Raw genomic sequence first — 9,949 nt, 5'->3', positions numbered from 1 at the left:
AGAGACTGCTGCTCAGCTAATAAAGTTGTAATTTCATTTTGTTTCTTCAAAACTGTGACTAGATGATCATGACCCTCCCTACCTTGCACTGTATGTGTAAGAGGTTTTGATTGTGCGTGAGACTGCAACATCATCTGAGTAGTCGAAACTGCACCTGGAAATACTTGTGGCTTCGTCTCTGACTTTTCCAACGAAACGACCTCGGGCTGAAAAGTATTTTTAACCTTGGGCCTTACATCCAATACCTGCGCTTGATGATCACTTGCATCAACACCCTGATATGGTTGCTCTGGTAACACAGGTTTGAACGTTGGAGCATTAGGATTTAAAAAGGCTAAACTCCCCTGTTCTCGCTCTAAGTATGAATTCATACCATCAGACTTAACATTAACAGCACTTGAGACTCGGGACATTTCAGAAGTTTTTAAAACATTCACCTTTGCTGCTGAGGCTGCTATTTCAGTTTCTAAGTCAAGCAGCTCCTTCCTTTTCCTAAGCTGTATTTCTTGTTCTTCCAAAGCATGCTTTTCTTTCAACAACCTCTGTCGAACAAGAGCAGCCATGTCAGCTTCTGCCATTATGCGTGCTGACAAGGCAGATGAAACCATTGAGCCACTGAGTGATGATTTACTTTTCCTACAACTTTTGTTTCCAACATTAGAGACGCTATCACTTGGATTAACATCATCTATCGCAGCACCTTTACCAACATTCCCGGTGTGCCTAGAAGCACCAGAACCATTTCCAGCAGGTAATACATCAAAGAAATCAATACCAAGTGGATTTAAATGTGGCAAATCAAGCTCAGACACCTGATTTTTGCTCTGAGGGTTTCCCTTTGCATCATGAAGCCATTTCTTTATCTCTTCCATAAACTCAGTATTATGTGCTCGCACACTTATGAACCAAGCAGTTTGTTTCTCTTGCTCTTCTTGAGGAAGCAAAGGAAGCAAGGTTTCATGCAGATGAGTTGCCTCAATAAGCAACACAGACAAATTCTCTAACTGAGTCTGAACAGTGGAAACATTATCTTCAGATTGCTTTAATTCTTTAATAATCTTTATGACCTTTTTAACTTTATTAATCTTAGTGTGCCGTTCTGTTTGAAGTCTTTCAATCTGATTCTCCAAAGCCTTAGCAGTCGGTTTCGGCTGTCTTTTCTTTCCATCCACATCACCACATTGTATTAATTGGTGTGTCTCCATTTTTCTTCAAAACATTACAAAATCCAAACGCTGAACTACACCTATGCCACACAGCTTCATTCCAACACATCAACTTGATGACATTCCCTTCACTAAACCTTGGACACACACAATTAACAGGAGCAATATCCCCCACTATCTGCCTATTAAACCTAACTAACTCAACCTAGTCTTCCGTACATACTAGCGGTGGGTATTTATGTACCTCCATACCGTCAGCTGTGAGGAAGACAAACTGTCTTAAACACAAACTGCGGCGGTACTCCCAAGCCAATGGCTTCAGCCGCCTGATGCACAATAACTAGAAAGTAAATCAGTACAACGCCTAGTGCAGCTGTACTGCTGAAACCTAACAGGGGAACAAGACTCCTGAAAGAAATCTGTTTTGTGTAGCCAAAGGCTTAATCTAAAAGTCGCGTGGACAAAGGCAACAGCAAACTATAAAACTCTCATCAATAAACTCATCTATATATGAATAATCCAATAAAACCTACAAACTTTTCTGTTGACAATTTATTACGGCTCTTCCAACCTATGGCCGCGGCAGGCTAAACATGAGGACACAGATGACGCGCAACAATAAACGCATAAAATTCACTTCTGTACCATTTGCTCCTTTATTTCCACATGCAACCGTCCAATATATAAATCAGCACATGGGATTAACTATTAAACAAATGCACAGATTGCACAAACAAACAACTGCAACTCACCAATAACTGCACTAACTACTATGCCAAATTACAACTTGGCCTATGGCATCAATTAGTGCACAAATATACAAAAAACATCAAGTTACAGTCAAAATACATCAAAATCATTCAAGCTGCGCTCAAGCTGCGCTCAACAGAAAGTTTTGCCTCATGCTCACCCCACCTTTCTGCTCATCAACATCAGGTGCTGTGAACAGGTGAGTGCAACCACATTTATCATCTACCACACCCATGAGACACGCCCCACACCCGTGCACCAATACAGTGAGTCCATTTAAACCAACCCACTTAGTCAGAAGGTAACAACTCATATGGCTCCTACAGTAGCCGTGGCATGAACGTGAGGACAACTGGATCTAGCCAGTTAAGTATTGGTCACACTGGGGAGAGAGGAGAGTGGAGTTAGAGCTGGGTTGAAGTGAATTACCAGAGAGGGTAAGTATGACAGTCTTTTCAGCTTACTTGCAGGAGGTGGAGGTGTGGTATCGAGGGGGAGGTGAAACGGCTGACCTGGGGTTCGTTGGATCCAAAGTGGTGAGTGAGCAGAAGGGCAGGCAGGTGAGGTTTGGAGATATTTCCCAGTGAGGTGGAAAGGAGCTGAGATCCAAGTGGTGAGCAGCAGTCGACACTGGAGAATAGGTCCTGAAGCACAAGAAACAGCGTGAGTCAAACAAGCCGGTTACCAACATCAGGTAGCTGCCGAACTGGCAGGGAGGAGATGACAGCGCAGAGCTTAAATCCCTCTTTGGCCTGATTGCCCCAATTAGCTCCAGATGCGTGAAGCTGAGAAAGTCCTGCCCACGGGCGGAGCCAAGGGTGCTCTGGCACTGATGGAAAATCCCAGCTGCTCACCCAGACCATGACACAACTGATATCTGGAGCTCGGACGTTTGTCCGTTGTCCCTGCTAAGCCTGACTGTACACTGGATAGACTCGAGTTTTACAATGCAAAAAGCAGTGTTGCAGGCCAAAGAGTTTCGTGGTTCACACAGGAGAGTCCATCGCTGCAGCTATGGAGGAAATGTTAAATGCGTGGAAAATTCCGAAGAATAAAGTCCACGTTGTTTTGCGAGACAATGCCAGCAATGTAAAAAAGGCAATGGACCGGCTAGGTGTTGCAAGTTTGGAATGCTTCCCACACAAGGAGGTAAGCGCATCATCCTCATCTGCATCTGATGTCATCCCTAATCTTCCAGCCAAAGCAGACTTGAAAGTGTTTTTGATGAAATCCTGAAGGAAAACACTCAAATCCTGTTCCTCAGTTAGCCACGACAAGTGCACGCATTGAAGTGCAAACTTACCTTAGTGAGCCAACCATTCAACGCTCAGATAATCCACTGCTGTACTGACAAGTCAACAAACTTAGATTTCCCACTCTGGTTTCTACAGCAGCTAAATTTCTCTGTGCACCTACCACAAGTATTGAGAGCGAGAGACTCTTCAGTACAGCCTCCATTATCATTGATGAAAGGAGAAGCAGGCTGACAGCTGAGAAGGTTGAAATGTTGATCTTTCTGAAGAAGAACCTACCTCTCATGTTAGAGTGAGAAAAAAATTACAAATGCATTATTACAAGAATGTTGTTGGGGTTGGTTTTTTTTTAGGGTTTGGAGAGCAATTGCTTTGTCTGCTAAAATTGCACCTTTTGTCAGTACCAAAGGGGTTTTCGAATTTGCAAAGTTGCACTTTTATTTACTTGAATTTTACTTTAAATACTTCGACATTTAAAGCTCTGCATAAAGTTGCACTTTTATTTAGATGAATGTTACTTTAAATACTTCTAGATTTAAAGTTCTGCATAATGTTGCGCACTTTCAGGATGGATGTTTTGATAGTGGTGACAGCTAAACAGTGCTAAAGTTTAAATGAAGAGATATGCATTGTTGAAGTGAGCAATATTTTGGGTGCAGTCTTTTTCTTGCATGCAAGTATAAGAGAATAGCTTTAGTGTGTTGTCTTTTTAAATTTGACTTTGAACTTATACAAAAACAGTTTAAAAAATAGATATATTGGATTCATATCGGTATCGGCAGATATCCAAATTTATGATATCGGTATCGGACATAAAAAAGTGGTATCGTGCCATCTCTAATTTATACACAAGCACTCATATATATTCAAATAATTTTTAAAAAGTGTTCATTTACCTGTTACTACCACACACCAAATCCAGTCGTTGGTACTTCCTGGCTTGTGTAGCCACTAGGTAACAAAAGCTCAACACTGCGCCTAGCATCCTGGAGCACTTCTGTTGTGTTTTTTATGTGTTCTAGAGTTTGTACGTCCTTCTGAGTTTGTACGCGTTTTAGAGTTTGCACGTGTGTTGGAGTTTGCACGTGTGTTGGAGTTTGCACGTGTGTTGGAGTTTGCACGTGTGTTGGAGTTTGCACGTGTGTTGGAGTTTGTACGTGTTTTGGAGTTTATACGTGTTTTGGAGTTTGTCTCTAGGGGCCACCGTAAATTTACTTTTATTTATTCACTCCACATAAAATGTAATAAATAAATCATATAATAGAAAAACCAACTATTTACATTTCAACTTTTGACTATTTAAAATTTCAGCTTTTTCCTTTCAAACTAATTTAAAGTGAAACAACACAAAACACTGCAAACCACAACACAATTAAATATAAATTAAAATGAGTCACGTGATGGAGCGTTTGGGAATGGCCGCGCCATAGAGAGTCTCTGACCCCCGTCGACCCTACATTAGTTTTAAAACAAGGTAAACGCTCCCAAATAATATATTTCCTCACTGCGGTGACTTGCTAGATCAGTGTCCTCGAACTTATTGAGAGACATGGCCACAGGAACTAAGAAGAAGAGCGTGCAAACCCGGATCTCCACGGTGGCAGCGGGGGAAAGTAATGCTAGCAGTGCCAAGGTTAGCCCTGCTAGCCAAGAAGAAGGGCCAAAGATGGATATAAGCGGCCTGTTTGCCGAAATGACTAAGCTTGGAACTATCCTAACTAGTGTTGCGGCCGATGTATCTCACATTAAGTCAGATATGGTGGAACTTAAAAACGCTATAAGTGCAATCCAAATACGGATGACCGAAGCTGAGGGCCGCATTTCAGATGTGGAAGACAAAATGAGGAGCATAACAGAAGATAATGGCAAAAACGCTAAAAAGCTTGAACAACTTTGGGCCCGAGTAGACGACCAGGAAAACAGAAACCGCAGAAAGAATGTTCGGCTTATCGGTCTGGAAGAGGGTCTGGAAAGTGGTGGCAGCATAAATGATTATGTGATGAAGATACTCGCGGATGGCCTAGGTCTACGAGGGGAGGAATATGAGCTGGAAAGATGCCACAGAAGTACAAGACCACGCCTGGGACCTGGTCAGCCACCTCGAATCGTGCTGGTGAGATTTCTCCGTTACACTGCACGACAAAAAGTTATCATGACCGCTAAACAGAAGAAAGGAATACTGTGGGAGAACTGTCGTTTGTCATTTTATGAAGATATGACCGCGGAGCGAGCGGCGCAGAGGAAGCTTTTCTCCCCAGTAATGAAGAAGCTATGGCAGCATCAGATAAAGCACACTCTGGCACATCCAGCAAAACTTCGATTAACATGGAAAGGCCAGCAGAAGAGCTTTGACAGCGTTGAGGAGGCAGAGAAATTCGTGCGTGAGAACTTTCAGGAAGTGGTGGAGTAAGGGGTTAATAAGCTAAATTACGTGCATGGGAGCGCATCGTTAATAATTTCATAAGACGGGGGCGGGCTCCCTGGGGTGTCGACGGGACAGGAGGAGGACAGCAGTTCACTGTCCACGGGACCATCACGGACCAGAGACAGTTTTGCCCACGGGGGTTTTGCGCTGTCATGTTCCTTTTTTGGACGGCGCTATTTCTTTTTTTATGTTCGTTGTTTTTTGTTTTTTATTTTTTTGGTAGAGATTCTATAGGTGAGGTACTGTTCTTGTTTAAACTTATGTTCTGGTTCAAGCAGGGTTATCAGCACAGGTTAAATGGTTATGGGTTGGAAGATATAAGGCTTATAGATACCTTAACATGGCATAGTCATGGGGAATGTGGACGTTAATATTGTGTCATGGAATATAAATGGCTGTGGCACACCAGTCAAAAGAAAAAAAGTGCTTAGCTACTTCAAGTCTCATAATGCTGATATTGCATACATCCAGGAGACGCATTTTGCGAATGAAAATGAAGCATTGAAATTAAAAAGGGATTGGATTGGGAAAGTATTTCATAACTCAAGATCAAGCAAGAGTCGTGGTGTCATGGTACTCATTAATAAAAGACTAAACTTTGTATTATTGAAGGAAAGCCGGGATGAAGACGGGCGAGTGTTGGCTCTGCAGGCTCTCATTAATGGAGTTCAGGTTGTTCTGTGCAATATTTACGCCCCAAATAGGGATGAACCTAATTTTATGGATGAGGTTAACAAGATGCTAGGGAACATGAAGGGCCAGATCTTGTTAGGTGGAGACTTTAATAATGTGATGGATGAATATATTGATAGAAGTGCCATTAATGCAACTTCAAGTACTAGAACTGGGACAGCGATAGATGCTTTAAAAGAAGATCTCAGTGTGGTAGATATTTGGAGGCTTGTTCACCCTATGGAAAGAGAATACACCTTTTACTCTCATTCGCATAAGACATATTCCCGAATAGATTATTTTTTGATTTCTAAATCATGTGTCAATTTAGTAGTAAACTGTGACATTGGTGTGATTGCTTTAACAGATCACGCACCAGTAGAATTGCACATAAATCTAAATGTCGAAAAGAACAGAACGGGTAGGTGGAGACTAAACTCAAGCATATTGCAGGACGAAAAATTTGTATCAACCCTAAAAGAGGATATAAGATATTTTTTAGAGGTGAATGTTGGATCTACGGACAGGCTGGCTATTGTATGGGATGCTTTGAAGGCATTTATTCGTGGAAAGTGCATAGGCTATAGTTCTAAGAAAAATAGAGAAGATAAGGAAAAGATAAGAACTTTGGAGGAAAATATAAGTAAATTGGAAAAACTATTAGCAGGAAAATTTGATGATAATAAATTTAAAGAGATTTGCCAGCTTAAATATGATCTTCATAAAATTTATAACAAAAAAGCAGAGTATGCCCTCTTTCGTCTTAAAACTAATTTCTATGAGAATGGTGAAAAGACAGGCAGGCTATTAGCCAGACAACTTAAGCAAATGCACAATCAGAATGTTATTACGGCAGTTAAAAAGGATGATAAATTAGTTACATCTTCTTCAGAGATTAACACAATTTTTCAAATATTTTATCAAGATTTATACACGTCCGATAACAAAGTAAGTATGGATCTGCTGAGTCCATACTTTGATAAAATGAAAATACCAAAAATCTCACAAGAGGGTAGGGACAAATTGGAAACTCCACTAACTGAGGTAGAAGTAAAAGAAGCTATCCGTGCAATGAAAGCTGGGAAGTCACCAGGAATAGATGGAGTCCCAGCAGAATTTTACCATAAATTTATAGATTTGCTATGTCCTTTTCTAACTGAAGTATTACATGAAGCCTTTGAATTTGGACGACTCCCTGCAAGTTTTAATCAGGCAGTAATATCACTAATTCCAAAAGGTGACAAGGATTTAACTTTACAGACCAATAAGTTTAATCAATGTGGATTGCAAAATTCTATCCAAAGTTTTAGCAACAAGGTTGGAGGTTGTAATACCACAAATTATTCATCAAGATCAAGTAGGGTTTATCAAGAATAGATCTGCTTCTGATAATATGAGGAGATTACTACACCTGCTGTGGCTGAATAGAAATAACACAAATCCTGTATTGGCTATATCTTTAGATGCACAGAAAGCTTTTGATAGGGTGGAGTGGAACTTTCTGTTCACAGCCCTGGAAAAGTTTGGAATAGGTGACAATTTTTGCAGATGGATTAGAACCATGTATTCTGGTCCAGAGGCAGCTGTATTTACAAATGGGGTACTTTCTCCTTTTTTTAGTATTTCCAGATCAACACGTCAAGGATGCAATTTAAGCCCATTGCTATTTATAATATTTTTAGAGCCATTAGCATTTTCTCTGATTTGAATAAATCAGAGAAAATGCAGAGATTAAAGGTGTATTTGGGGGAGGCAGAGAACACAAATTATTCCTGTATGCAGATGATGTGCTGATATTAAACCAAGACCCAACTAATTCTATCACAAAACTATTAGAGGTGATTAATACATACTCAATGTTTTCGGGGTACAAAATTAATTGGCATAAATCAGAGGCGATGCCAGTTTCCCAGGCTTGCAGTCATAACTTAATATCGGGCTTTAACTTTAAGTGGGTGGACAAGGGAGTGAAATATCTTGGAATTGAATTGGACCCCAATATTGAGGATATTATGGCTAACAGTATGGGAAAATTATTAAACAAGATCAATAAAAACTTGGGTAAATGGAGTAAACTAAATTTGACATTGTGGGGAAAAGTGAACACAGTTAAAATGGTTGTGGCACCGCTCATCAACTATTATACAGGAATGCTGCCTATGTGTATCCCGCGACAGATGTTGCAAAGCTACAATAATATGATAAAAGATTTTCTTTGGAAGGGTGGTAAACCCCGTATTAACATAAATCGACTGTCCCAATCTACACTGAACAAAAATATAAACGCAACACCTTTGTTACTGCTCCCATTCCCCATGGGATGGACGTAGAGACCTAAAATTCATTCCAGATACACAATATAACCATCCCTCCCAAACAGTGGTCACAAATCAGTCCAAATGTGTGGTAGTGGGCACATCTGCTATATTGAGATAATCCATCCCACCTCACAGGTGTGCCACATCAGGATGCTGATCTGACATCATGAGTAGTGCACAGGTGTACCTCAGACTGCCCACAACAAAAGGCCACCCTGGAATGTGCAGTTTTTTGCACTATTGGGGGTCTGGGGACCCAGAACCGGTCAGTATCTGGTGTGACCACCATTTGCCTCATGCAGTGCAACACATCGTCGCATGGAGTCTATCAGATTGTCAATTGTGGCCTGTGGAATGTTGGTCCACTCCACTTCAATGGCTGTGCGAGGTTGTTGGATATTCGTGGGAACTGGTACACGCTGTCGTATACGCCGGTCAAGCACATCCCGAACATGCTCAATGGGTGACATGTCCGGTGAGTATGCTGGCCATGCAAGAACTGGGACATTCTCAGCTGCCATCTGCCCTGAACAATGTGAACCATGATTCATCCGTGAAGCGCACACCTCTCCAACGTGCCAGACGCCATCGAATGTGAGCATTTGCCCACACAAGTCTGTTACGGCGACGAGCTGGAGTCAGGTCAAGACCCCGATGAGGACGACGGGCATGCAGTTGAGCGTCCCTGAGATGGTTTCTGACAGTTTGTGCAGAAATTGTTTGGTTGTGCAAACCAATTGTTCCAGCAGCTGTCTGGGTGGCTGGTCTCAGACGATCTTGGAGGTGAACCTGCTGGATGTGGAGGTCCTGGGCTGGTGTGGTTACACGAGGTCTGCGGTTGGATGTGCTGCCATATTCTCTGAAACGCCTGTGGAGACGGCTTATGGTTGAGAAATGAACATTCAATGCACGGGCGACAGATCTGGTTGACATTCCTGCTGTCAGCATGCCAATTGCACGCGTCCTCATTGCTTGTGGCATCTGTGGCATTTTGCTGTGAGACAAAACTGCACATTCCAGGGTGGCCTTTTGTTGTGGGCAGTCTGAGGTACACCTGTGCACTACTCATGATGTCAGATCAGCATCCTGATGTGGCACACCTGTGAGGTGGGATGGATTATCTCAATATAGCAGATGTGCCCACTACCACACATTTGGACTGATTTGTGACCACTGTTTGGGAGGGATGGTTATATTGTGTATCTGGAATGAATTTTAGGTCTCTACGTCCATCCCATGGGGAATGGGAGCAAAAACAAAAGTGTTGCGTTTATATTTTTGTTCAGTGTAAGAAAGAAGGGGGACTAGCCCTGCCCAATATAGAGTATTATAGTATCTCTTTTGAAATGGCTAGATTAGGCAAAC

The sequence above is a fragment of the Rhamphochromis sp. 'chilingali' genome (assembly GCF_963969265.1).
Source record: "Rhamphochromis sp. 'chilingali' genome assembly, chromosome: 11".
NCBI lineage: Eukaryota > Metazoa > Chordata > Actinopteri > Cichliformes > Cichlidae > Rhamphochromis > Rhamphochromis sp. 'chilingali'.
This window is presented reverse-complemented; position numbering follows the sequence as displayed.